Genomic DNA, 6,027 nt, shown 5'->3' on the forward strand with positions numbered 1-6,027 from the left:
CGGTTTGTTTGAGGTGCAGGATCCGCGCATGCGCGGAGGATCCGATGCTCCTGTTTGGGTCTGGGGTGCTGCCGTCCACCGCACATGCGCACAGGGCCAAACACTAGGTGAGGCGGCCGCGCATGCGCAGTGTGAGTGATCGTGGCGTGGATCGCTGACCCAGGGTTTGCTGCAGACACTGCAGAGCCGGTGTTCTAACTAGATTTCCACCCCCGTCGTTTTGTACACCCCCTACGTCGGAGGGGTGCTGATTCATGCAGTTTGTGCCCGTGTATTGGCGCACCCCCGTCTGGCTGTGCACTCGTGGACGGAGGTCACTTACGCATGCGCACACACGAGGGGGAGCGGGGAAAGGCATAATTATACTAATACTTGAACATGCAGCCACACTCGGCTCTTTATGGACGCTTAACTCCTTTTTATTTGTTCAGCTCATTAGACACCAATGTAATTAGGGGCCCCCTGAGACAGATGAAGGGCAGACAAGCAGGGGATAAGTCAATCCAAAAATAGAAAACGAAATGTCTGCCCTATATGTTTCAATTGGTAGGCTCAGAAAGAGTCCTGTGATAGTAGCATGCACCACTTAGAGCTCACTTGTCACGAACTACACATAAAACATTTTTTTTAAAAACATACCTTCAGAATAAATATTTTTTTATTTTGTTTATTTTCATTTTTCAAAATAACAAGATGATGAAAAACGTGTTCAGAGACATCATCGTTTGAAAATATATATCACACAAAATTACACTAACAATTGAAAAAAATACAGCGCCCCTGGGCACCCTCTCATCTATCATTCATATTTACAGACTCATTCCACTAAACCATACTCACACATTCGGCTCATCCATCCGCATTCGCACAATCCAAGGACCTCACAGCCTATCGCAGACAATTACACTGAGGTTGTCCTGTAATATCCTCTCAGCAGCTTGCTGGGGGGAGATATGGTCTTTTTCACAGGACAGATATTCACCACGCCAACGCGCGTTTCGGTGCCAAGCCCGATCTGCGGCGGCACCTTCATCAGGGCATGTATGCGAGGGGGGGGGCCACCACGGGGCAATTCAAAATTGTGAGCAACCAAAAATACATGAGGTAATAAAGAGTGCACAAGAGGAAAAAGTGACAAGTGTGCAGGATATAAGAGAAAACAAGGTATAGTTAGAGGTATAATACTGCAATATGAGCTAGACACTCAGGCACAAGAACAGGCGTTAAATAGGCAAAGGAGGCCCTTGTGCAAGTATCTAAGGCAGGTAGCAAACCGTGTGTTACAAGGGCCAAGTGGTGTGTGCATGTTACACAAGGGCACCAAACACAAGTATATGGAAAATACTGCATAACAAAGGCAGGCATTCCAACCACAAGAACACACTGGGAAGGCACTTCCATGGTCATGGAGAGTAGAGTTTTCAGTAGTGGGAAGTCTTCCTTCAAATAAAAAAAGAGGACGTGAATTACTTTTGGAGGTGTCTCTGGAGGAGGAGAACTTTGAGGTCCCTTTTGAAGGCCTGGGAGGGGGCAGTGGTCCGGAGCTGAGGTGGAAAGGAGTTCCAGATTCTCACTGCGTTGCCTGAGAAGGATTGGCCATCGTTCTTTCCTTCTTGAAAGTGGGAGGTTCAAGCAGTAGGATCTCCGCATTGCGTGAAAGTCTAGAGCCTCCAGTGAGTTTCAGTTTATTCGCCAGGTAGCGAGGAGAGGAGGAGTGCAAGGCTTTGTGGGTGATACAAGCGGTCTTGTAGAAAGCTCTAGCCTCGAAGGGATGCCAGCGGAGGGTGGATAACATCGGTGTGATGTGATCGCTTCTTTTGGCCCCATAGATGAACCGAGCTGCTGAGTGAAAAACAGACGTAAGTGGAGACAGGTGAGATTTGGGGAGGCCAGTAAGAAGAGAATTGCAGTAGTCTAGTCTGGAGAGGACCAGCGATTGTACCAGGGTTATAAGGTCCTGCTCTGGGAAGAAGCGACGGATTCCCCAAAGAAGGCGCAGTTGGTATCGAGCAGATTTTGCAATGGAATTGATGTGGAGAGTTAGATTGAGTTTTTTGTCTAGTATGACACCAAGGGATTTTGCGTTGTCAACAATGATGGGTTTATTGTTTAGTAGATTCATCTGATCCATCCACGATTGAACCGGGAGGAGAGAGTGAGGAGGAGAAGAGGAGGAATTCAGTTTTGGAGGGATTCAGAATCAGTTGATGCGTTGACACCCAGTTTTGAATGGAGTCGAGAGTCGAACTTAGGATGGAGAGGTCATGAGTGGAGGCAACCTTGAGGTAGAGTTGAGTGTCGTCTGCATAGAGATGATAGTGAATCCCGGATTTGCTTAGGAGATTTCCCAGTGGTTCTAAATAGAGATTGAACAAAGTGGGTGCAAGAATAGAGCCTTGGGGGACACCTTGACCTACCGCCACAGGAGAAGAAAGACTGTTCTCTATTTTGATCATATGAGATCTGTCCGAGAGGAACGATGCAAACCATTTAAGCACAGTGCCCTCCATGCCCATTCTCTGTTGAAGAATATTGAGGAGGGTATTGTGATTGACAGTGTCAAAGGCTGCAGACAGGTCAAGGAGAATTAGAAGAGTTAAGGTTAAGGTTTCGAGTATCTCAGAAGCCGGTTAGCGTATCTAGCACCAGAAAGGGAGATTTGAGGACTTTTCCATCCGTTTTATCATTTATTTATTTTTTATTATTTATTTATTTATTTATGCATTTTTATATAGCGCGGACTTTACCCGAAGGCGTCAGATCGCTTCACAATAGGAACAGAAATGAAACATAAGGAGAAACATTACACAAGAACAGATTACAAAAGCATACGTTACGTTACATAAGGTAATAGTGACAATTGTGAGCAAACAAAATACATGAGGTAGTAAAAATTGTGAGCAACCAAAAATACATGAGGTAGTAAAAAGTGCACAAGAGGAAAAAGTGACAAGTGTGCAGTTACAAGAGAAAACAAAGTATAATTTGAGGTATAATACTGCAATAGGTGCTAGACACTCAGGCACCAAAACAAGCGTTACGTAGGCAAAGGTGGCACTTGTGCAAGTATCAAAGGTAACAAGCACTGGCGTTGCCAATAGGTCTCGCAGTAGGAAAGTTGGAGCTATTACAATTGCAAATAACAATGCCTTTTATTTTTGTTTTCATTTTAAAAACATAAAGGGCTTTGTCATTTACAAAACCAATAGCTCCAACTTTCCTACTGCGAGACCTATTGGCAAAGAGTGCAACCGAGGTTACTGAATGTTATACACAATTTGAGTTTATAATTGATATGTATGTTTCCTTAATTGTGCAACACTTGTTTATGAAGGGCATCATGCGCAACTACATATATTAGTTCTGTTACATATGTATTTGTTTAGGAGACCCAATTGTCTAATAACAAGGAGTTACTGTTTAAACTTATCAACTATTGCTTTACAGACGTTTAAATTTATGTAAGTAAAACGTGATCAACATTTCTAATCTTGGCTGGTAACCCTACTATGGTAAACAAAAATCCTAATATCGTCCCCATGCCTTACATACGCACGTATCACGAGTAGCTCGTGCTGTATTATCCCTAATGAAAGTAAACAGCATTTGTAAAGTGAAAGTTAAGAACAGGCTACTAAGAGAGCAATGCTTCTTGCTAAATGAATGTGTCTATGTTAACTCTCGGATTACAAAAGATCACGATAACATGTTTGTCACTTGAAGTATGTGTTGTTGTGGTATACGGTGTCCAAAATGTCAAACATGAGGGTTTCTGTTCAAGGCACGGTGAAAGTCTGGCCTTACTATGGGACTGTGCACTTTTTTGCATAGCAAACTTCGTGAGCAACAGAAAGAGCTACCTTTTTGGCGTTTTATATTTTGATGTAGCTGTTGTTTCAGAGCGTTGGGAATCAGGGGTCGCATGCATCTCTGGGACCAGTGAGGCCAGCAGGAAATGCACTGAGTTTTGTGTACTTCTTAGTTATGTTTATTGTTTGTGCTCAAGATCGCAAACTGTCGGGAGACTTCCGGCTTTGCCACCCAGGACAGGCGGGATGTACACAAGTGTGAAGAGGTGTCAGTGTCACTGGCTGTAACTCAACTATCGACACAAACAAACTTGGTAGTGCGTAACCTAGAAGCCGTGGGAGCCTCGAGTCAACAACCGGATGAGGCATAGAACACAACACCATCTGTGGCCAGCTCAGTGAGGAGAGCTGCAAACTGCCATACCAGAGACGGTAAATACACACCAGATATCATACCATGGACTGTACCCAATCAGAAGGAGATGCCATATGAGGATGAATGCAGGCAGAGGATACACATGAAGGGGGGAGAATCCGGAAGAAAGAGTCGAGAGAAGAGAGACGGGGAATGGGGTAGACGTGGTATGGGGAAGAAAGTGGCTAAAGGAAGGAACGGCATTAGAGTGCATAGAAAAAAAAGTACGGCCGGCCAGCCATGATTAATTACGGGAGGAGAAGCCGCAGAGCGCACGCTGGGCGAAGCCCTTTGATGTGCTGTGCGGCCGTAAATGCAATTAAGAGGGAGGGAGGCTGATGCGGCAGCCTGTGGTTCGACTGCACTTGTTTTTTCAGCCATTTTGTTTTGACTGGACAATCTGATTCCTGCAAACTTATTAAATTTTATACTGCAGTTGAAGTCTAAGTACTTTAGTAAACACCATCCCTTGTTTTAGAAAACAGACATGTGTAATGACCTGAGGGCCATCTTATGACAACTCTACACATGTGGACTTTTTACATTTGTTTTCACCACCTGACTTTGCCAGCTGAGTACCGCAGTTTGGCTGTTGTCCACTCTATGTACATTTGGGGATTTTAATAAAATGGATTTGTTTACCGGTAATATAACTATACTTGGTATTCTCCTTGTTTCCATTTTTCTTCAGAGCGGGGCCTCATTACCTGAGCGAGTGCCAGGCGAGGTGAGGCCACTCCCAAGCAGATTTTGGGTGAGTGATTACTTAGAATAAATGCCAATGAGCAATGTCTCGCTGGAGGTTTGATGTAAGCCTACAACTTGTTTCTCTCTTTTACTCCATGTGTGTGTGTATATATGGTTGTGTTTATTTCAGGAGAGGTGCTTTGATATCCATGACACGTGAAGCCACAACTCAACAAACATCTGAGTCGGTAGGTCATCCTTGCATGGTATGTAATTTTTCACTTTACATTTTTTTGAGTACTAGTTGCAGTAGTGTTTTTACCATAGGTCCTGAAGAAAGCCATTCACGGCTGAAACATGTCGACCAGTTAAGATCAGTTAACTTAACATCAGGATAGCAGTATTTGCTGGAATTCTATCCACACTCTGCTTTTTAACCCTTGTCACCATGGTGACCGCCAGAATAAAAGTTACATTCAGGCACCATGTTAGTCAATTTTAATACACTTTTTTCACTAGCACTCACTTTTTGAGCACTGCAACAACCCTGCCCACAGTCTCTATTCTTCTGGCTTTTTTCATCACTGGTGGATCCGGTACTAGTAAATACTCACAATACTGTAAGTGAGTTTACCAGTGGATACCAGTCTGCTATTTCTACATCTCAGATGATGACATTCCGCCAATGGGTGGGCTGATGGGGTTTCTTCTCTCACTGCCTGTTAGTCTTTCTATATATACACACACGGTTCAGAGGAAATTTGACACTTTCCTGTCCACATAGACCAATAGCACCTTCTTGTGTTTTTTGTACTAGTTAGATTTGGGGATATGGTGCTCTTTGGTCAATAATCCTATTTCCCCTATAGACCCCCCCTTCATTTCTGTGTTTTTGTTATTTTTATATATAACCTTGTGTGGAGTTTCCTTTGTGGTGGGTCCGGGGTGTTGTTGCTGGGGTGCGTGCGCAAATACTTAACTTACATCGCCTCCAAGTTTAGCCTTGCTGCTCGCGCCACGTTACCTAGAGGGTGAGCAGGGGTTATCTTGGCGTGTAACTCCCTTGCCCTGACTTAGGAGTGGTGGTCTCTGACTGACTTTGCCGAAAGCCCTGGC

Source organism: Lissotriton helveticus, chromosome 6, assembly GCF_964261635.1.
Source record: "Lissotriton helveticus chromosome 6, aLisHel1.1, whole genome shotgun sequence".
Taxonomy (NCBI): Eukaryota; Metazoa; Chordata; class Amphibia; order Caudata; family Salamandridae; genus Lissotriton; species Lissotriton helveticus.